The sequence below is a fragment of the Mesoplodon densirostris genome, chromosome 19 (genome assembly GCF_025265405.1).
Source record: "Mesoplodon densirostris isolate mMesDen1 chromosome 19, mMesDen1 primary haplotype, whole genome shotgun sequence".
NCBI lineage: Eukaryota > Metazoa > Chordata > Mammalia > Artiodactyla > Ziphiidae > Mesoplodon > Mesoplodon densirostris.
The window spans coordinates 54,641,627-54,666,236 of NC_082679.1; the positions used below are offsets into that span (position 1 = coordinate 54,641,627).

A 24,610-nucleotide genomic window follows, 5' to 3' on the forward strand; every position below is an offset into this window, starting at 1 on the left:
AGCCTGATCTCCCAGGAAACTCTGGATGATAAAACTTTACCTAAGGCTTTGTCTTACCTCCCATTAAAGGAATGGGCAAGGTGGCTAGCAAGGTGGCTGGCTGTGTGAATAATTTAGAAAAGCTAGTGTCTGAACTCTAGTGTAAACCCTAGCTTTAGACATTATAATAAAATACAACAAACGAGGTGGCTTAAACAACAGACATTTTTTTCTTACAGTTCTGGAGGCTGGAAAGCCCAAGATCAGGGTGTCAGCAGATTCTGTTCCTGGTGAGAGCCTGTCCTGGCTTGCAGCGGCCTCTTTCATGCCATGTGCTCACGTGGCTTTCCTTGGTGTTTGCATGAGGGGAGAGAAAGATCTGTCTTCCTTTTCTTATAAGGTCACTAATCCATCAGGGGGGTCCCACTCTAAAGACCTAATCTAAACCTAACCACCTCTGCAAGGTCCCAAATACCATCACATTGCGGGGTATGGCTTCAGTGTATGCATTTTGGGGGGTGGGGGTGGAGACGCGCGCAGCCCATAACAGTTAGCTGCCTTTCTATAAACAAGTAAACCAGCTAGAAAGTGTTAACCGCTTGAAGATATCTGAGAAAAACCAAGATAGCCAAGCCTTCAGGGTCAAAGATCCTGGAGAAAAAGGAAATACCATATAGTGAGTCTGACATTGTCTGCACGAAATAACAGAGCTTCAAAATACAGAAAGAAAAATGGACAGAAATAATAGGAGAAATAGACATTACAAATTGAAACACTAAACATAGTGAGAGGCTTTTAATATTTCTCTCTCTGTAGCTCATTTAAGAAGTATGCCAAAGAAAAGATCAGTGGAAATACAGATTTTAACAGCAGTTAACAAATTTGACAAAATATTTACATATGTAATTTATATTTTTATATAATGAGTAGCATATATAAACCTCTGCCTCCAAATACTGCAGAATACACATTCTTATCCAGAGTACCTAGAATATTTACTTAAATTTATTCGGTGCCATAAAAATTGTTTCAACAAATCTCAAAGGATTTATATCATGCAGAGTAGATGCCCTAGTACAGTTGAATTAAGCTAGAAATCAATAATTAAAAAATACTTAAAAACCCAGAAAGGTGTAGAATTTAATTAACACACTTCTTAAAAAGAAATCTCAGTGGAAATTAGGGAACGTTTAAACTCACTGATAAGAAAATACTATAGGTCAGAATTGTGAGATGCAGCTTAGATCAAATTGATAACCTTGGGCTTCCCTGGTGGCGCAGTGGTTGAGAGTCCACCTGCCGATGCAGGGGACGCGGGTTCGCGCCCCAGTCTGGGAAGATCCCACATGCTGCGGAGCGGCTGGGCCCGTGAGCCATGGCCACTGAGCCTGCGCGTCTGGAGCCTGTGCTCCGCAACGGGAGAGGCCACAACAGTGAGAGGCCTGCGTACCGCAAAAAAAAAAAAAATTGATAACCTTAACTGTACATAATACAGAAGAAGGAAAGCTAAATATTAATAACCCATCCATTGCCTACTTATTCAGTTTCTCAAGAAATTAGAAAGGACAACAGATTAAACCCAAAGTAAGGAAAAGGAAAGGAATAAAAGAACAGTACATCATTAATGAAATAGAAAACATGCCATATAGACAATCAGTAAGACAAAAACATAAGAGGATATTTTAACAGACTTCTTGCTAATAATTGTGAAAATTTAAATGAATTGAACAAATTATTTGAAAAACTCAGCCTGAAAAATTGTTCCCAAGAAATAAAATAAAATTTAAATATTCCTCTGTCAGGTAAAGGTAGTAAATCCATAATTCACACGCTCCAACAGAAAACTCCAGGCTAAAATGAATTCATATGTGAATACTTCCAACACTTTTTTTTTTTTTTTTGCGGTATGTGGGCCTCTCACTGTTGTAGCCTCTCCCATTTCGGAGCACAGGCTCCGGACGCGCAGGCTCAGTGGCCATGGCTCACGGGCCCAGCCGCTCCGCGGCATGTGGGATCTTCCCGGACCAGGGCACGAACCCATGTCCCCTGCATCGGCAGGTGGACTCTCAACCACTGTGCCACCTGGGAAGCCCCCAAACACTTTTAAGGGAGCTACGACTCGAATCTTACACATTCTCTTCCAGAGGACAGAAAAAAAGTCGAAATACTCCCCAACTCATTCTATGAGACCAGCATAACCTTGATACCAAACCCTGTCAAGGACAAACAAGGAAGGAAAATTAAAAGCCACTCTCTCTCGTGAACAAAATATTGGCATACATGTGTGAAGGGGGTCGGGCTTGGCCTACACCTGAGATGCTCTCTCTCGACTGGCATGCACATGTGTTCTGAAAGCATGGTGGTTTGCATAACCAGAGAAACAGTGAAAGCAGGGCCTAGAGCTTTCTTGTCTGATCCATGCATAATTATCTTGAGCATCTTACCTAGGAGAGGATGGAGCGGAAGTGTGACTATAGCTAGCAGTAGAAGACCATCTTTTTTGTATTCACTCATATTAGAGACTATTATAATTACAGATGTGCTGTTGTGTGTTGGACACCTCTTAGGCAACACTTACATCTTCTCAGCCCCACCTCTTTCTCCAACCAGGACCAAGTTCAACTTCCCACAGGTGTAACAGGGTCTTATATTGGGTTGTACCACTTACCTGTAGCTTCCTGCCCTGTGATGCTGAGGGATGATCTGCTTCCAGGGAATCCACTGGACACCATAAATTCTGATGGTGGAGTATGGGCACTATTGCCTACCTGTGAGGCTACCTTGACTGACAGAAGATGAGAACTGATGTATAAAATCTTCCACCTTTGTCCTCAAGGGGGAAAGTTCTGAGCTGCATCTCATCAAAAGACTGCTTGGAAATGTTAAGCTTCTCATTTTATTCATACATTGCTTTCCTGATTTTGTTTAGTTATCTGTCCGTGTTTTCTTGTATCTCATTGAGCTTCCTTAAGATGATTATTTTGAATTGTTAGACCAGAGACCTTCATTTCTTTGGGGTCAATTACTGGAAGTTTATTAGTGTCCTTTGGTGGTGTCATATTTGCCTGATTTTTCGTGATCTAAGTAGTCTTGCACTATTGTCTGTGCATTTGAAGGAGCATCACTGGGAAGGTCCCTGGGCAGGCAGGTTTAGTCCCAGACTGTGTCTGAGAGGAGCCAGAACTGATTCATAGGGGTGCTTCAGGGTCCATAGCTGGGACAAGGTCTGCAGGCCTCCTGCCTTCAGGGGCATGGAGGCACGTGTCTCCTACCAGGTCCCAGGGCAGGTGGGACTGCTCTCGGATTGTGGCCGGGAAGGGCTGGAGCCCAGTTACAGGACCACTTCAGGGTGGGTGTGTCTCTCTCCACGTCCCTGAGTGGGCAGGACTGTTCCTGGTCTGCAGCTGAGAGGATGTGGAGCTGGGTTCCAGGATCACTTCTATATCCATAGTCAGACTAAGCTTTGAGGGCCTACCTCTGGGGGCAGGGATGACGTGTATCCTGGCAAGACTGCTCCCTAACCGCAGCTGCGAGGGCCTGGGGCCAGGTGCTGGGGCTACTTTAAGATCTGCAGTCACACCAACGTCGGCTGGCCTGCCCAGCCCCTGAACTGCAGCTGGGAGGGCTGGGGCTTAGTTACAGGACTCTTTCAGAATCTCCTTTTGGATTAAAATCAGTGGGCCTGCCTCCAGGGGGTACCGTCAGGCGTGTCTCCTGGTGGGTCCCTGGGCGGGGCAAGACTTCTCTGGGCCTGCGGCTGGATCCCAAAGCTCCCACAAAGGGGCTTCTGTCCGTGGATGGCTGCCAGATTATTGTTGCTGAGGGGGTATATGAGTGGGAGACTTCCTATTCTGCCATCTGACTGACGTCACTTCATATATTACATGTCTGTCTGTCTGTCTGTCTCTCTAATAGTTCTGCAAATTAAAATCTGTTCCCATAAATCATCTCATCTGATTTTTAACTGTAACCCTTTTGAAGGCTGCGCTTCAGACGTAATTCCATGGGAAAAGATGTACAAAAACTACATGACTTTAGAAGGACTTCTCTGTGTTTCTTCTCAAATAGGACTTTATATCAGAGATTTTCTCCCTCAGCGGGAACTGTTAGCTCCTTAACGGTCCAATAATTTAAGTAGAAAGCTAGCCTAAAATCACATTTCAGTGATTTGATGATTATTTGTTATTCTTCTCTTACGTTTTCCCTTGAGTCCTTTTTTAAAAAATTGACATATCATGAATATTAACAACAAAAGAAAAGGGACACATAAAATTGACTGTAAAATTGGCCATATAAAATACAACTGACTTAATAGACTATATAAAAATATCTGTATAAAAATGAAAAACAAGATTAGAGACTCCATGCTAAAATGACAATGTTTATGTGGGTTTTTCCAAAGCCTTGTCTTTGACCTTGGCATTGTGCATGCCCTCCCTGAATGAGCTGGTCCACTGCCAGGGCCTCAGGAGGAGGCCTGTGCAGACACCTCCCACATTTGTGCTAGAGGAGAAACATGTCTAACAATCTCCTATCTTGTATTTTCAACTGCCTGCTGGAATTTTCCAGCTGCCTGCTAGATGTCTTGTCTTCACAAAAAAGCTCAACGTAAATCTTAAGTTAAATATATCACATCTAAACCAGCTTCTGCTTGTAATTATTTTTCTTTTCTGATTCCTGGTGGTTATCTTAATCACCATGGCTTAAAATTCTTAGAATCACCTTTTATTTCTCTCTTGATCCCTCCTCCTGAAGATGATAAATACTGTGTATTTGTGGTTTGCAATCTGTCTCTCTTACACTTTTTTTGGGCGGGGGGGTGGTTTCCATCGCTACTACCCTAATGCAGTTTTTAGATTTCTAACCAAGGTTATTTTAATAACCTTGCAATTTTGAAGTCATGCAACTTTGAGGCTTTCCTCAATAAAAATAAAATTTAAAGCACAGTTTTGACCTTGTTTTTTGCCTACTTAAGGCTTTCAGTCCTACCTCCCTTGCATGTATAGGTGTTTCTGAACGTGCTTTCCGAAGTCCAGCTAATATTATGCAGTTGTTGAGCAGATAATTTGGTAGTTTCAAGGAAAAAGGAATAAAAAATATTTAAAAACTTTTCACAGATTCAAGTGTAAGAATGTATGAATTGTCTGCAATTCACTAACAGAGTACAGGCATACCTTGTTTTATTGTGCTTTGCAGATAATCGTGGTTTTACAAATTTAAGGTTTATGGCAGCCTTGTGTCGAGCAAGTCTATTATTACCATTTTTTCCAACAGCATTTGCTCACTTTGTGTCTCTGTGTCATATTTTGGTAATTCTCACAATACTTCTAACTTTTTCATTATTATCATATTTATTATGGTGATTTGTGATCAGTGATCTTGATGTTAATACTATGACTCAGTGAAGGCTCAGATGATAGCATTTTTTTAGTAATAAAGCATTTTTAAATTAAAGTATGTACATTTTTTAAAAGATGTGATGCTCTTGCATACTTAGTAGACTACAGTATAGTGTAAACATAACTTTTATATGCACTGGGGACCAGAAAATTTGTGTGTCTCATTTTATTGTGATATTTGCTTTATTGTGGTGGTCTTTATTCCCCAATATCTCTGAGGCATGTCTGTATAGTTTCTGTTAACTAACCTATCTTTGCTCAATTTGTGTGTTATTACTTGTATTTCTTCTACAAATCTAATAAATATACAATATCATAAATATAAGGAGTGATCATAATTTTAGTACAAAGATTAAATCATAGAAGTTGGGATATGTGCATATTTAAATGTGGTGATTTCATACAGGCATCTAAATAAGAAAACCACTGGGTAGACATTGGACTTACTAGACAAAGACTTTAAATTGTCTCTCTTAAATATGCTCAGAGAGCCAAAAGAAACCAGGAGCATGGTGTCTCAATAAGTAGAGACTATCAATAAAGAGTTACAGATTGTAAAATGGATCTAAACTAGTGTCTTCTAGTGTGAATGTTATGAATTTGATATGCATCAAAGTTGCACTCCTAATAGCAAAACCCCATCTCATTATTAATATTATGCTTTGGGAGCAAAGTAGAATAAACTGTTTGCAAAATTCCTCTCTCAGAAGACACTATCACAGGGCTTCCCTGGTGGTGCAGTGGTTGAGAGTCCACCTGCCAGTGCAGGGGACACGGGTTCGTGCCCCGGTCCGGGAAGATCCCACATGCCGTGGAGCGGCTGGGCCCGTGAGCCATGGCCGCTGAGCCTGCGCGTCCAGAGCCTGTGCTCCACAACGGGAGAGGCCACAACAGTGAGAGGCCTGCGTACCGCAAAAAAAAAAAAAAAAAAAAAAGACACTATCACAACCTAGCTTTTTTTCATTGCTTCTGGATGTGGAGGAGTAAATATGAGAAAATACTAGTTGACTCCTGCTTTCTTCAATGTAAGAACCACTTTGACTTCTGAGTTTTAATCTTGCTCTGCCTATGTAAGCACAAAGGACTCATCAGTCTTTGAATCTGGTTAGCCTTGGTGACCCATACTGCAGGAGACAGCACTTTTCCTTGTGTTCTGGATCATCTGGTGCACGTTGCAGATTGGAAGATGCTGTGGAACTGGACTGAGGTGGCCCTGGATGGATACAAGAAGCCTTGTTCACAGAGGGGAGTGGGCAGACAGTCACAGATCTCAGTGTGACTGTCTTACCAAACCAAGGTCGCTGGGAAGTGAGGGGTTGGGGGGTTCTTTTTATTGTGTTGTGCAAAAAAGTGGGCAGTGGTTTCTGTTTTTTGGGGGTTTTTTTTTTGCATGAAAGTAAACTGGTTAATGTTGGGAAAGGTGAGCGCATAAATTCCTTGAATGAAGGATGAAATATGAGCATTTTTAATGACAATAATAATTGCATCAGTGACTATTTCTCTATGTGGGGTGACGGGGGGAGCAGAAATAGACATGACCTCCCCACTGGTCCTTCATCTCCCCTCTCAGCACAGATAGGCACACGCCACCCATGGCTTAAGGGAAAGGATGGTCACTGCCCAGCTTGGGAACAAAGTTAAGTGGATACCTTTTAGATCTAAAATATAAATGATTTGAAAGGGGAAATGACCAGCCTAAAGGAATTCCTTTTCCCCATACCCCACTGAGGGAAGAGACGTGAGAAAGCAAGTGTGAGGGATCATTTCCCCTGAAGTCCTGTCCTCAAACTAAGTCCATAGTAGGAAACTTGACAGAACCCTTCATTCACACTCAGGTGTCTGTATGCGAAAGGGTGCTTGGAGAGGCGATCGCCTGCCCCAAGAGAAGTCACTAAATCATCCTGCTGCTGCACTGCAGAGATGGTGGTGTGACAGTCCCCATGTCAGCCCTGGATGGCATGTGAGGGGAACCAGGAGCTGCTGTGGGCACCAAGAATGGATGCAGAAGTTAGGGCGTGAAGTGGTGGGTGTGGGCAAAGCGTCACACCAGGGATGGGAGGATGAGCATCAGAATGTTGTGACAAAGGCCTGTCCCAACTAATCTGCAACCAGTCACCTAGGTGCAGAGTGGAAGCTGCTTGACCGCCCATGCAAAACACGGAGAAAAAGTGGTCCCGGTCTCCACTGCCCCCAGGGTCGGCAGGAAGGGAGGCAGATCCCTGCAAGCATTTCGAAGCTGAAGGTGACAGAAATAAAATCCTGAATTGACTGAGAAATCCATGACCTGGACTGAGTTCCTCTGAAATGATTAGATTGATTTTCTACATTAGACAGAATAGGAGCTCAAGAGAGAAAATTAGATGGAGTTAGGAAAAAATGCATTTCTCGTACCTGAGGCTGTAACTGAGAAATTCATAACTCTACTATGATTCCAACTGCTGTGCTCAAGTAGCTTATCTGAGATATGGTCAGTAACCTGCTGGCCTGGGAGAGTGGCTCTTCCCAACTCAGCATTGTCACATTGGGAGCTTGAAATCTGCCATGGAGCGAGCATTTACACCACAGGAACTGACAAATGCTGTAAAGCAGGACTTTTCCCCACAGAGAACTAGTTTTTAAACACTTTTTGGCATACTACTTACCGGGACTTACCTCTCGTGAGACAAGATGTAATGATATCGGGGGGAAAGATACAAAAATTTCTTTTTAAAGTTGGACTGTGATGCAGAAGACATGAACCAAAAGAGTTTGACATGTTCCCAGTGCTTGATTGTTTGTTGCTCAGAAAACTAAATCCGTAAATATGTTAATTTGTATATTGTTTTCCTCAGTGGTGTATAAGTTAAGATTTTTTTTTTCTTTAGTAAATATCAAGAGTGATAGTTAAACCAACTCACTGTGGAAGCTTCCCATACAGAACAAACTATCCATCAGCCTGGGTATAGCTTGGTAAAAGATTGCAAATACCATCTTCTTGTAAAAGAATATGAAGAACCATGCCTATTATTAGTGATCTTAACATATTGTTTATTCTGCACATTTAAAATTGTGGATGGTTTCTGTTTGTCAAGTTATCTAAAACTGGTGATCCACATGTGTGCCAAACAGAAAACACACTAGGTGGTCCTCAGGAGCTGAGAGTTTGACAGTTGTTTTCTTAGCTTTGAATGAAAGACTTCCTACAATCTGGTTCCACTCTCCTTTCTTGCCGTAGTGACCACGGCCCTCTCCATGCCCCCTCACTCCCCTCAGTCCGTTACTGCCGTCCTGAGAAACGTGCCTTGCACCTGTCTGCCCTCAAGTCATTCCTCTGCTCCGAAGGCTCCAGCCCTTCATTTTGACCTTTCAAAATCCCACCCTAGAACCTGAATTAAATGTTTCTGTTTCCCTTATCACTCAGCCAGCAGTTGCCCTATCCTAAACTTCTTTAGTGTATATTCAGTTCCTCATATAATGTGTATCACCTGCTGATGTGTCATCTTCTTTCATAAAAGATAAAGTTCATGAAGATGGAAGCCATTATCGTAAGTGACAAAGAATAGGCTCTAAAGTAGGACTGTGTTTAGGGTTTTGCCTAATTTACTGCAGCTCTGTGACCTTTCACAAGTGACTTTACCTCCCCTTGCCTCAGTCTCTTCATGGCTAAAATGGGAAAAATAATAGTTTCTATCACTTAGGCTTATTGTGAGAATCAAATGAGTTAGAACAGTGACGTACTTAGTACCTTGTAGAATACATTGGCGATTTCTATTCATAGCTAGCAGATCCAGAGTCATTCCTAGCATTTTTTTTTTTTTTTCTTTTTGCGGTATGTGGGCCTCTCACTGTTGTGGCCTCTCCCGTTGCGGAGCACAGGCTCCGGATGCGCAGGCCCAGCGGCCATGGCTCACGGGCCCAGCCGCTCCGCGGCATATGGGATCCTCCCAGACCGGGGCACGAACCCGTATCCCCTGCATCGGCAGGCGGACTCTTAACCACTGCGCCACCAGGGAGGCCCCCTAGCATTTTTTTTAAATTGAAGTGTAGTTGATTTACAATATTGTGTTAGTTTTAGGTGGTACAGCAAAGTGATCTGGATATATATATATATTCTTGTACATTATAGGTTATTACAAGATATTGAATATAGTTCTCTGTGTTTTACAGTAAATCCTTGTTGTTATTCTATTTTTTTTTTTTTTTTTTTTTTTTTTTTTTTTTTTTTTTGCGGTATGCGGGCCTCTCACTGTTGTGGCCTCCCCCGTTGCGGAGCACAGGCTCCGGACGCGCAGGCCCAGCGGCCATGGCTCACGGGCCCAGCCGCTCCGCGGCATGTGGGATCCTCCCAGACCGGGGCACGAACCCGTATCCCCTGCATCGGCAGGCGGACTCTCAACCACTTGCGCCACCAGGGAGGCCCGTTATTCTATTTTATATGTAATAGTATGTATCTGTTTATCCCATGTTCTTAATTTATCCCTCCCCATCCCCCCTTTCCCTTTTGGTAACCATAAGTTTGTTTTCTATGTCTGGGAGTCTGTTTCTGTTTTGTCAATAAATTCATTTATATTAATTTTTAGATTCTACATATAAGTGGTATCATATAATATTTGTTTTTCTGTCTGACTTCACTTGCTATGACATTCTCTAGGTCCATCCATGTTGCTGCAAATGGCCCTATTTCATTCTTTGTATGGCTGAGTGGTATTCCATTGTATATATGTACCATATCTTCTTTATCCATTCATCTGTCGATGGACACTTAAGTTGCTTCCATATCTCGGCTGTTGTAAATGGTGCTGCTGTGAACATTGGGGTGTATATATCTTTTTTGAATCAAGAGTTTTCGTCTTTTCTGGATATACCTAGCATTTCTTTTGATTTTGTATGTGCTGATGGATATAATGATCACATTTTGGTTTAGGTTTTTAGGATGTAAATTGTGGGTATTAATGATGGTGATTAGAATGATATTGATAATTCCTTGTGTACCATATTTTTCTCTGTTTTAAAAGTTTGTATGTGATCTAGTACTGAAAAGCATAACTAGTAAATATGATTAGGGAGATAATTCTATATTCTTTGTTATGAGGGATGACATTTAGGGACTTTAAAGAAAGTGGTATTTTGTAACCTTCTAGTTTCTTGTGCTTAATAATTTTTATTAAGAATTAGAAATATCCTAAACTTCATAGCTTCTCCTTTATTCAACTTTTAACCTCTCATTTCTGTCTTTTTATTTTTGAAAAGGTCTGAGAAGAGTTTGTTAAAAGTGTTTATTACATTGTTCAAAACTATAAAATCTAACCACTTTGTAATCTACACACAAACCACAGTCATTTAAACTTTAAGATACTTAATTATGCTGACACTTTATTAAATTAATTTTGGCCAATATTCATTTACTCGTTGGAATTCAAGACACAACTTCAGATATTCCAAAAAAATTGATGGGGATTAATCAGAACTATGTCTTAGAAAAGAAATGGCATAAAGAGAGTTTAAGATCCTTTGAAATGTCGATTTTGCTCATTAAAAAAGTCTGTCATTTTACTTTGTTACTAGAAAGCAAAACTCTCACAGCCCTTTGACCTTCTGAAGTCATCTCAGAACCTATTTAATCTATTTCAATTGCTCTGAGTTTGGCCATATTAGAACAATAACAGTTCAGCTAGTGGCAAGCCTCATTTTCACGTCTGAGCAGCACACAAACGTTTCTGCCAAGTGGGTTTCAAATATGACAGTGGTATTCTAATACGAAACTTGATTCTTAGTTATTAATTTAACAAACATAAATAAACTATATTATCTCATATTACAAAGTTCTTATAGTGAGACTGTGGGAGAGGTGGTATTTGAGATACAGCTGAGAGGTGGAAGAAACAAAGTCCTGGCTGAGTGAGAGGCGCAGGAATAAGTATAATTCAAATGAAATTGTGGAGAATGAGAACAGACTTCATAGAAAAATAGACTATTTTCTGAGGCTCCAGTGCCAGATTGAAGTTGAATTAAATGCTGTGTCAAAAAGGATGCTTTTTGTAACCAGGAGAAAAATGATTCAACCTGCTTTTACCAAAGCAACTCTGGGAATGATGGCAAAAACAGATTGGTTTTCTAAAAGGCACATATTGAAGATTTTTAGGAAGGGTAGGCTATCGGGCTCAGAACACAGTTTCCTCTCCAAATCATGTAAACATATGCAAATCCCAGTGGCCTTGCTTCCTTCACTTTTATCACCCTAAAGGCCTGCCCCTCTGTTCCACAATGAATCACTCACAGCATTCTGAGTCCTTTGTACTTCCTTAGGGTTCCCATTCCTTCAATTTTACGTCTTTCAGATTTCCCTTCCGTTGATGAGTCTTTACTCTCAGCACCACCATCCAGAAAGTTTTCCAAGCTGTCATCCTTGACTTTGTCCTCTCCATGCTCCTTGCCCTCCCAACGTCTAACATCGAAGGGGTTATCCACAGGACATCAAGGCCTTCCAGTTCTGCCTCACTAGGATCTCTCAAATGCTTTCATGTCTTTTCATGCTTTCATTTACTTTCTTCAAAGTTATATCCCCCATAATTAAAAATAAATACAGAAAATAAGTTTAACTGACTGGTTGACATACGGACTTAAACTAAGGAATAACGAAATGCAAAAGGGACAATGAAAATCACTTTGGAGGTGACGTTGACCAGATCTGGCAATTTCTACATATGTAGAAATTTCTATTATTCAAAGGGAATAATTAGAAATGATTTTCACATTTTAGTCTGAGTGACTTGAAGATGGGAATGATATGGCCATCTGGTTTTGACAGGAGGTAAGGCATCCATTTTTGGCATGTCGAGTTTGAGATCTCTGTAGGGCATCCATGAATAGATATATAGGAAGCATTCAGGATTTGGAATACAGATTTCAAAGGAAAGTCAGAGCTAAAAATAAAGATCAGGCCTCGTCATCCAAAAACAAAAAAAATTAATCATTGCAGCCAGAGGCATGAGAAATGTAGTCCACTGAGAATGTAAAGTAAAAGAGGAGAGGACAGTTGTGTTAGCTTTTCAACAAACGTAGAGAAAGGAAGCTCTATGAAGGATGCTGAAAAGGGCTGGCCAGAGGAGTGAGGAAAAAAACCCAGGAAGTTAGTGTCACCTGGAGCTGAAGAAGGAGGGACTTGCTCTAAGTGACAGAATTTTGGTCATGAAACATTTCCTGATGGTTTTATTTGCAGTTCATTTATTGACCTAGATAGATCTTCTAAAGACACAGTATGTCAAAATAGCAAAAGCAAAAAGCCGTTGTTCTGTTTTTGAAAGCATCATCCCTGAAGAATCATGTAAATCGTGAATTCACTGTTGAAACTGTCTGAAGATCATCTGGAGGTCCCCTTAAATATAACATCCATGCAACTATATTGTCCCTCCCGTGTTTATGTAAAGGAGCCTAAAATCCTAGAATTGCGTATAATTTTCCAAAAAACCTTTTTTTTTATGGCGATTAACACACCACATACTCTTCTATTCAGTTATGATTTGTTAAGGGAAACACTGATACCTTTAAGTAAAAATATAAAGATCTTGACATTTATGTTTGACAAGCTCAGCTGACTCTGGAAATATTACATTCATATTTCTTAAAATTATGAATTGCTAATTTAAAAAACTACTTTAAGGAGGTATGATGGATATGTATACAGCTGTACCTATTTAATATATACAACTTGATGAGTTTGGAGATAAGTATGTGCCCATGACACCATCACCATAATCACAGCCCTAAACTTATTCATCACCTCCAGAAGTTTCCACCCTATCCCTCCCTCTCTCTCTCTCTCTATTTTTCTTTAAAAACTTTTTAAAAAATTTGGTGGTAACTTAAAAAATGAAAATGCAAAATTCTAAACTCTGAAGATACATTCCAAACAGTACCAACAAATTAAGCTTTATGTTGATTCTTCAGAAAAAGAATATAGTAAAAGCAAAAACAATTGCAACAGAACGATCCATGTTGATAACTGACTTTTCCTTTTGCTTACCAAAAGTATTTCTTTTTTTATAGTTGTCCTAGCTGTCACCATGAACATGCATTGAGCTGCTTCTGCTAGGATGCTGTTTTCAGTTGCTGCATTCTCCTGTGTGGTGACAGAGCATGTGGGAAGGCACAGGGGTGTGGGTGAGAGTCACAGTATTGCCAGGAGCAATTTGAAATTGGCTAGGCAGAAGCATGACCTACTTTTTGGGGTCCATCTTTTCTGATCCAGAGAGTTTTCATTAACTCTCATTCCCAGCTGGAAGCACTGCTTTATGACTCAGTGGATCAATATACACTGGGAACCATGAACCATGATAGGTGGCCTGACAATCGTGTGAAAGGCCTCATTGGTTCAAGTGGAAATGAGGTTCCTTTGTGAGACTTTCCTCTTATCAAAAAGGACAATTTAGAACTTTCCATTATACATTACAAATAGAAATAAGATAGAGATAAACAGAGCAAAATGATGTGTTTTTTCCTCTTCTTCTTGTGCTTCCCCACCTTTCACATCTTGACCGACTCGATCACACTCCCTCAAAATAAGACGGTTTTTCTCTTGGTGAAGTCAGGGCAATGTGTGCTATTGTTTCTAATACAGAATAATTGGTGGCATATAATTTTAGAAGGTGTTTGTCTCTCAGTTTAGGTAATACAATGACAAAATGACAAGTTTAGAACCATAGGCTAAAATCAGATTAATAAATAAAAGGGCTTGATTGGAAAAAAACACGCAGCAGTGGTTTGTTCCATTTACGTCTATTTGGAGGCTTCACTATTTTGGCACAGTAAACTCTCCCAGACTGTCATATGTTGAAACGTGATTTGTTTTATATGATGAGGTAAAGAAACCATTGAATACACATGTAATAATTGAGGATAATTTAAAAAATCTAAATGTATGTGTATCACTGGCAAAATTAATGGTCAGGTATCACCATTTTGAAATAAATCTTGTAAAAGCGTATTTTTCCCTGTATTCTTTTTATGAAACCCTAACGCTTGTGTGCTCCACCCTTTGTACCTGGGCCCAGGGCCGCGTGGAGCTGGTTCCCTGATGCTGGAGGAGTATTTCACCTGTTGGCTTCACACACTCAGACCTACTTGGATCCCACTCCACGTGCTATTGTAGAACGTTATTTCTGTTAAAGCCAGCAGACTCTGTGTGTGTGTGTGTGTGTGTGTGTGTGTGTGTGTGTGTGTGTGTGTTTCTCTCTTCTTTGTTCCCAAAATCAGTGTGATGCCCAATGAATGTGGAGTGATTCTGCTCTGGAGCAGCGTAGACCTGACTGTGTCAATGCTGTGCATATGGCAAAATGTTTTTTGAACCAGATAGATATATTGATTCTGGTTGACCACCCATGTACACGTGCAAATGACATCGTTCTGGCCAATCCACATACAGTTTTAGAAAACCATAAGTTATATAAAATGTATAATCGGCAGCTTTGGGGATGTTAAGCACACGCACAAGACACTCATAAAGATACTCTAGTATCTTTCATCATTCAGATCTGAAATACTGGTCGATCTGATTTTCTCAAGCTAGTTGCAAAGCTGTGAGTCTGCAGGTTATGTTAGTAGTTGAGAAGGTACATGGAAACACCATATATTTTTCAGTATTGCCAAAACTTTAGCAGCCGGAGTGTATTGTTTTTAGTTGGGGAAGATCCTGTTTGCTCTTCAGTTCAGAGACTGTTTCCCATTTTTGCCCACTTACCAAGTCACCTCAAATCCCCTAGCCTCTGCTGGATAAAGGAACCTCCTTTGGTTGTGTCAGTCTCTTCCAGGTAAATGCTCAGACCTTCTGATTTCCTAATCTTTCTTCCACTCCCTTCCAAAATGGCAGTTGGCATGAGAGGAACTCAGATGATGTCTTGGCACTTTGGGTGGGGGGCTCCCCTGACATATGTCGGTTGTTCTGTTGATGTCCACCACAAGATCATTGATTGGATCCTTGTGTCCCAGGTCAGTGATACCTGCTAAGTGTGGTTTGGTTGGTCCTCACACTGGATGTTTGTTGATGTACACTGCCAAATTTAGTGGTCATTTGGTCCCTACGACTGTTCTCTTGACAAAGGCCATCACCTTTCCTGGCCAGGCCCCATGACACTCCTTGTTCTATTCAGATTCCCTGAAGCTGACTGTGACGTTCTTTTGGCTAATAGGTAGAGCAGATGGGCAGTGGTCTTTGGACACTGTCACTATCCTGAAGAACCCCTCTGGTTAGCTCTAGTCAGACCCTCATTCATTTCTAAGCATGGTTCTTTATCTTCTTAGACTCTGTGTAATGGTTTCTGGGGAACATGACTCATTAGGTAGAAAAATGAAAAATACATCCTTCTAATAAAAAAAACCCAATTATCTCTTGTCAAAGAAAATTGCACTGGATTGAGTTAAAAAGACAAGAAAGACTCTATTCAAGACTCTAGCAATGGGGGTCAAGACTTCTGCAGTAGGGGAGAGAGATTGAACTCTGCTCTGTTGAAATCAAGGTGGGAGAGTTTTTAAGCACTGAGCTGATTAGCTAATGGAAGAGTACTGGAGAACATCAGGGGGAAGTTGGTCAATGTGATTAGGCCATTTGTGTTTGCTGATTGGTGCTTGTGGAGTTAGGCTCCTGCCCTCCAGCAGAGACTGGGAGATAGGGCTCTGTCTTTCTTGATTACATTTCAGAGGGATAACTCAGGTCCTTGAGAAAGACATTCTTGGATTGTAAAACTGTAAGGAGGCTTGATGAAGATTTACACTGAAAGGAGCAGAGAAATAATTTACAATTGCAACTTCCCTCAATTAAATGCTCTGAGAAAAGGGAGGTCGGGGCCTATGGTCAGGGGAAAAAACCTATCTGAAGTTTAGTCAAGCTGAGGGGATTGTTAAGGATGTCTCGGTTACCAGCATCACTAATAATTTTTCCCATTGCCTGTGAAATAAGATTTTCCACAATAAAATAATACTTAAAAAGGAATAAATCGTGGAATTAAAGTATGTGTATTCAAGACTAAATTCAACAAATATCTAAGCCTAGAGTTAAACATACCTCATTCATTGGGATCGTGATGCTGTATTAATGTTTTAGCATTTTCACAAATTGGGAAAATATTAAATGATTTAATCAATCAAATGCCTGGAATTGGTTTTGTACTTTTTACCTTTTTTTCATATACTATGCCCTAGTATTGCTGGCTTTTCCAATCATTATGTGGAAATAATGTCTGTTGGGTACAAGAGTGACTTCAGTTTCTTAACCCAGAAGTGATATGAGGACATTTGACTCATGGCAGCTTATCATCTCTCTCCGGCTGGGGAAGATAAAAAAAAAATGGTAGGGAAGCAAAAAAATGGTTTTTCAGTCTCTGGGATATTGTCAGTGTGCTCTATCTGATGCATGAGGTCATTTACTGAAATGACCTGCCTCACTGTAGTAGATCTAAATCGAAACTTTTAGAAAAGTATTATAATGGTCTTAGAGCAAAACAGGGGCAAGTACTGATTACCGTCTGAATTTCCAGACATCACGTGCTCAAAGTCATTTTTCCAAAGCTACTAATTTGAATGAAATAAAACTGGCTGTGGTGAAAAAAATTAAAGCACAGATTTTGGTGGTTTTGTAATTTTATTCTAGTCTTCTAAAGGAAATTTGGCTTTCCCAAAATTTGCACATCAATTATATGAATCAAAATGCCTAAGCAGAGAAAGGATGTAAATATTTACTGATTAATCCACTGAATTATTGAACACTTCAGAAACGTTTGATCTGGCAGTACAAGAAGTAGGGCTGAAAGTCAGTCTGCCAGTCTGCTGGGAGGAAAAATTGATCAACAGCAAAACACTAAAACCTACGAGAATTTAGTAAGGTATTAATTTAAAACCTTGCTGCGGAAATGAAGTAAAAAGCATCTCTTTCATTGTATCAAAAAATCCAAAAATAGAACAATAAATACATCTGGGAAATGTAGTTTACAAGTGATTAACCTAGGGAACTTTGAGGCGGTTGGTAGACATTGTGTGTATGTACGTGCATACCTCTGTGTGTGTGTGTGTGTGTGTGTCTCAGCCAGGTGCCTAAGCTTTCTCTTCAAGAACCTCACTGGAAGTACCATTTTGCAAAGAGAAGTATCTTGTGCTTTTATTTAGTTTTCTTTAGTTCCGGCCTTTGCCACTAGGTATAATATATTCATATTTGGTATATGAATTAACACAGTCTTATTATACCCATATGGAAACAGATTTATTTCATTCCTTTATGCAGTAAATATTTATTAAGCACCTACTATGTGTCAGGCAGTGTGCTAGACATGTAGGATCTATCTTTGAACAAAACAGGCCAAGACTCTAGGCCTCATTGAGCTTATATTCTGATAGGGCAAGATAAAGGGTAAAGAAAGATACTAAACAAGAAATATATATATATATATATATATATATATAAATATGTCAATATCTGACAAAAAATGAAAAGTAGTTTGGATTAAGATGAAGGGGAGCAGGATTGCTGGGTGCAAGGAATTTGAATAGGGAGGGTCAGGAGAGGAATGCTTGTATGAGAGCCATCCCATTTGAGCAAAGACTTGACGGTAGCAAAGATTTTAGCCCAGTCTATCTCCAAGAAGGGCACTCCAGGCAGAAATGATAGCTTATCAAAGCGTGGGATGGGAGATGGGAGAATGGTGTTTGCTCAGAGAACCTTGAGGAGGCCGTCGTTGATGGAGGGTACTGATCTGGGAAGCCAGACCTGGGGCCAGAGCCGTGCAAGCGGGGCAGATCATATAAGGAATCTGGAGGCTGTACAGTAATGACTTTGTCTTTCACTGTGTGTGAAAGTGAAAGTTATTGTAGTGTTTTGAGCCCAGGAATAATATTTTAAACCTGTTGTATAGAGAACAGAGAGAGTCTCAGTGAGCAAAGGGGGAAGCAGGGAGACTTGTTAGGTTGCTATGGCAAGAATCCAGGCTGGAATAGAAAGGAGCACCAGTGGAGTTGGAGAAATCCTCTGATTCTGCAGAGTTGAGTAGCACCAGCAGTATTTCTGTTGGTTGGGTAGTATGGTGAGAGAGAAAGAAAGGAGTCAAGCACACTCTATTTTTTTTTTTTTTTTTGTCCTGAGAAACTTTAAGAATGGAATTGTCTGTTATAAACTGGGTTGGGGAAGCATGTGAATAGAGTAGGATTTGGGGGAAGAAGAGGAGTTTGGTTTGGGAAATGTTAAAGATATCAAGTAGAGAGTCTAATATCAGGGAAGAGGTTGGGGGTGGAGATAGAAACTAGGGAATTACTGGCGCATAATATTTAAGTCCATGAGGCCAAGAGATGTCTGCAAGGAGATGGGGACCGAGAAGAAGCAGGGCAAAGGACTGAGCCCTGGAGCGTCTCCGCCTTCAGAGGGAAGAGATAAAGGGAAGAACCAACAATGGAGATTGAGAAGGAGCACCTGAAAAGCTAAGAAGAAAATTAAGAGAATGAGCTTTATGGAAGTTTAAGTGGACAAAGAATATCAAGGCATTGGGAGTAGTTGAAAGTATCAGATGTCACTTGACAGGCCAAGTGGTAGGAAGACTGAAATCTGACCATTCGATTTAGTAACATGCAGTTCTTTGGCAACCTTGACAAGAGCAGTTTTCATTGAGTGGCGTGGACTGACAGTCTAATTGGAATTGGCCTGAGATAGAATGAAATGACAAACATCGGAAAGAGTATGTATGGACATCTTATTTGAATTAACATACTACCTTAATATAAAAAGCAGGAAAAATAGAGTGGAGTCAAGAGAACTTTTTTTTTCTTTTAAAGGGGGAAAAATAACAGCATGCATGTACATTAATGGGTATGATCCATTAAGGAGAAAAAAATAATGAAGGAGAGAATGGAGAACTGCTGATGCAGTGTCCTGAGTGGCTTCAGCACAAGGGGAAGGGGCTGGCCAGTGGCTCACTTACCTGGAAAGCGCAGGGATGCCCTGCAGTCCCAGTTGGACTCAGGGATGCTGACTGTGCTATCAGAACTGGGTCTCACCTCATCTCTCAGTTCTGCTTGCGTCTTTGCTACTTCACTCAGATTTTCCACAACAATTGCTCCTACAGCTCGATGCCTAATTCCCATCCTTTCAGCGTTCACAGCAGAAAAGAGGGTCTTTCTCTAATATTCTCAATGAAATCCTGGAATTGCTCTGCTGGCTTGGCTCAGCTGACCTGCCTGTACCTGTAATAATAACTGTGACCAGGGGCAGCAACGCCAAGATTCAGGAGAGTACATGAGGCAAGACTAGCTAGGCACAGAGCATCGATAGAGTCATGTTTCCTTCCAGCAAAAAGAACTACACTGGTAAAAATACAAAGCTTGATAAGGTTCTAAAGGGTGGTCCCGGGACACTGCAAACTATTTAAGGGAGACAGACAAATACTGGCACAATGTTTTTTCTCTTCCTTTTACATTATTGTAATTCAATGTCAAGATCAAAATGATCCAGGCAAACTTACAATTCTGGGGAAATCTAGATGAAATCACATGTGAAAAAATGTAATTAACTTAGAGGGAAACTTCCCTAGGACAATTTTAATTAAGCCAGTTATTTTCTAGAAATGTAGATGCCATAATGATGGCTAGGACTGTCATTGAACTGTGTTCACTTGTGTTTTGTGTCCTTGAACACCTGTGTGCTTCTATGCTTTACATCTTGAGAAATATGGCTTGCCCTTTCGTGTGTTCCAACCTTTGCAAAGTTGACAGACTCTGTGACACATCACCTTCACTGATGACCATCAGCAGTGGCAGTCATGCCATTTTTAATATTAGTAGGGGATAGAAATGATTCTTTTCTATATTTTAAAGCTCCAACCAAGAGTATTTTTTTCTTCAATTTTTCTTTCACTTCCATGAAATTGTAAGATGTGCCTCCATGTCCAGAACTAAATATTGGTGCTACCTACTAGAAAGGATATAAGGGTTTTAAATGTAATTCAGCCAGTTACCTATTTATACTTAAATAACACAATCTATTATTTGAATTTATTCTTGGGATAAAATATACCACTCCGGGGCAATGGTAGTTGTATAATTATTTCAAGGTTAAAGAATGAAAAAGGAGGAGATTTCTTAAATGAGATCCTAACAGATTAAAATCATCAAAAAATAATTTCTCATCTATACTAAAATTTTGGGAAAATTTACTTAGCTTCTGTGAATCTCTTTTTTTAAAGTTTCATTTGAAAAGAAGAGATGTTAAAATATATTTCATCTCACTAGATAATTTTAATAATTAAGTTTAATATGGTACATAAAATTTCTAGTAGAGTACTTAGCATGCAGTAGGCACCGGATAAATTTTAGTTTGCTTTTTTTTCCTGACAGTTCATAGCAACATGTATTACAGAAGCCATTTCCTGAGGAACCTGATGTTTAAAAGTAGTGGGCAACAGATACAAGAGATGCTGTGTTTTGTGGTCATTCAGTAACTAAATTTTTCCAAAGCTCAACTTTACTGTGATGGTAACTCTTTGGAGTCCATAGCAATAATAATTGTTTTATAATTCAAAACATAACAACCACCATATACTCACATGCTTGCTCTCTGTGAGAGAATCAATAGGCACTTATTATGCTTTTTAAGTTTAAATCTCAGAGCAGTACTACAATGCTTAGTGTAAAAGTCTCATCAACGGGTGGAGGGCTTTTAAGTGTGAGTTTTCAGGCTGTGGTATGAAGATGCAAGAAATGTTTCTGTTTGAATAAATTTATGACATTTTATTATGCCAAGTCTCAGTAATGAGGCCAAGGCAGGAGAAAAAGGGTGGAATAGGGGAAGGAGGGCTGTGATATGGGGAAGAAAAGAAATGGAGGGATAAGACTCTGTCTTGTGGATTAAGTGTCAGTAACCATGGAATAGATGGGGTTATGGAAGGATGGTCATTGGTCTCACATTGTTCTACCATGATGTTGACTCTATCGGCATATTAAAAGCATCATTAAGGACAAATAATACTTGACCACCAGCTGTAAGTTTTAGTTAGTAAATTTTAAAAGTTCACTGTATTTTATTTTATAGTAATTCAGGGTTAACAACTTGGGGGAGTTAGCCATCATTTTTTCCATTCAAAAAGTAAATACTATGACAATATGATGTCTCCAGAAGGCTAGGTGGTTTGGCGGTGACCCTACTCCTGGGGTAGCTTAACCTCAGCTGCAGCTGCATTTTCATTTCATGTCACTATTGTCCCTACATGTCATCATAGGCTGGCACTACCAAAGTGTGCTGAGTTCTATATCCATGTCTATTTATCTATATCTGTATATTTGCATTTTCCATATCACTATTCAACATTTGTTTTAAAGTTAGAACAATCATAACACTCCATCGCACACTTATACCATGTGTGTCTACAGAGCCACACAGTTTAAAACTGTGTAGGAATCTCTGGATTCCCTATGGCTGACTTATCTTGCTGAAATTACTTGGTAAAGCCTAGGAGCATCTGAAATTCCATTACTTTATGGTGTACCTCATTAATGGTATCACTTGATTTAGCATATCAGTAGTACCTGTTCGCCACAGGTGAGAAATTGAAATGTTCAAGGCCAATTAATTGCGGATGTTTCAAGTTGGTTAGTACAGCTGTAATGGCGAGTGATGCGGGAAGAGGGGGCGGCCAGTGAGGGGTTCCTCTTGCTCCGGATGAGAACTGATGATCCAGTCTTAACTCACTAGACTTACGCTGATTCTTTTATTTTCCCACTGTGCTTCTCTCATGTGTTCATGTTTTAAATACTGATCTATAAAGGAATGTCAAAGTGCCACAGAAACATTATGCAATTCTGTATTAAAAATGTATCTTCATTACTGACTTTAGACCATTAAAATTAACTAGAAAGAGCAAGAAACAAAATAACTCAGTATTTTCTCAAAGGTATAAGGTGATGTAGATAAATTCCAAACATAGAAATTCCAGGTAAAGATGATGGCTGGCTGGGGGCACTTAATTCATTCTTTTCTAACTTTTCTATGCAAAAAATGATAAAAATGCAGAGAGATAGGCAGCTGTAACACATATGCAACTATGCTGCAGGTGGACCAAGGATGCTTGGTGGACATCAGACCCTGGAAGACTTTCAACTTTCAAACTTTTGGCAGGCCCTGAGGCAGAATTGTAAAATTAGGGCAGTAGAGGGAAGTTTTTACCCATTCACCACTCCCATCATGTACCCATACTTCAAAGACATGGTCTATTGTTAACTCTAGAGAGGAAGGTTGACCCTACTGTCAGGTAGCCAAATCCTGAGATTCCCCAACCCCTATTGCTACTGTCTTTTCTACATCCATTGGGAACTGCCGATTCCCATTTATATATCATAACAATATGGGGGACATTGCTGGGTCCTAGTTAAGAGCACTTGCCTCTTGTTGCTCTGCAGACCGGCTGCATGAGCAGTACCCTTTGTGGACAGCAAAGCCATGCTAGGTCAATGACGCCAAGACACCCAAAATGCAACCAGGGCCCATGTCTACCCAACAAGCCCTCTTACTTAAATATAAGAATTTTTCACTCTAACTTAAACATGGTAGATGGTATTGGTGACCAAGAGAACTCCACTCATCCAGGTTACTAGCCAAAACCACAGGTTCTTCAGGGGCAAATACAGACAAAATGAAAAGTAAAAACACACCAATAAAAATTGCACAATGTATCAATATTTTGGATCAATAAGGAGAGCATTGTACTTTTGATGTACAAAGTAGAAGACACTTTTGAACAATGATTCCCTCCAAGAAAGAAGGAAATTTGAAAAAAATTATATAGTTCTAAAGACAATGTAGTAAGTAATCTCGGGACTCATACCCGCATACAATCAGGAGTTAGTGTGATACTGTCAAGGGAGGAGACTGTTAGAATATAATACTTAAAAAAAAATGCTAGGGCCTCCCTGGTGGCGCAGTGGTTAAGAGTCCGCCTGCCGATGCAGGGGATACGGGTTCGTGCCCCGGTCTGGGAGGATCCCATATGCCGCGGAGCGGCTGGGCCCGTGAGCCATGGCTGCTGAGCCTGCGCGTCCGGAGCCTGTGCTCCGCAACGGGAGAGGCCACAACAGTAAGAGGCCCGCATACCACAAAAAGAAAAGAAAAAAAAAAAAATGCTGTCTTAACTCAGTTTGAGGCCCTGACTAGAAGCTGGTCAGTCCCCTTCTTGAGCAGCTGATTATGTCCAAACCCAACCCCTTCTTTTATTGCGCACACATCCTCTGTGGCCACTATGCATCAACCCTGATCATCCTGGAGCCAGGTCCAGACACCCGGACACAGCCCCTCTTCCCTGGAGCTCAGAAAACTTAGCTTACCCCACCCCACGTGCCATACGTGAGCTGCCCTCTACGGCTTCAACTTGCCACCCTTTCTGTGGTGGCATTTCCCTCTATGGCCCTTCCTTGCAGTCTTCTCTTCTTTGAAGCTGTAAGTAACACAGAGTTCTGCTTTTTATCTCTCAGAGTGTCACTGTGTTGTATCTGCCATCAGAAGGGTTTTTAAATCTTATTAAAGCAGTTGTTCATACAGATGTGTTCCTTTAGGTCTCACAAAGATATGTGCCTTACCGCAATAGCAAAATTGGGCATCTCTTTGTATTAGTGCCTGACTTGAGGTTTATAAAACAGGGCATGGATGTCAAGAATAATGCTTGAATAAAAACTGTATATAAATCTATGGTAATCTCTATCTGAAATGTCAGAACTTATTATCAGAACCTCAAGGTGGATGGCAAAAGAATGGGGAAAAGAAAACATGTACTAATATTCTTACAAGGTACGTTATGTAACAGATGCTGCATTTTAATATATATTGAATAGTAGATAATTATGGATTCAATAATGGGATAAACCCTATTTCATGTTTTTTACAGTGACTACATAATACTTACACAGTCAGCAATGTCAGTATTACTTAAATAAATTCCTCAAATAAAGCACTATTATAGTAAACTGGAAGAATGAAACGTCTTAACAAGACATACAGTTGGTAATCACGTCTGTAATTTTCTGGTGTGCATTTGGATAAAACAAAACACAAAAAATTCTGTTCTATCCATATTTCCTGGAATATACAACAGACTTCTGTTTTCACTTCTGAGTGCTCAAACACAATTTACCGTGGCTCTCCTATCCACTGTCCTCTCACCCACCACCCCCCTTCCCAGATAGGATACAACTAGTGATGTGTTGGTAAACTGGCTGGGGTGGGAGTGGGTACTGATTTG

General features: G+C 40.3%; 1 protein-coding gene across 7 annotated transcripts in view; it reads left to right on the forward strand.

The window, feature by feature from the left end:
* Positions 1-24,610, forward strand: part of CNTNAP4 (contactin associated protein family member 4) — a 270,181-nt gene that overhangs the window by 55,556 nt on the left and 190,015 nt on the right. The window lies entirely within an intron of this gene.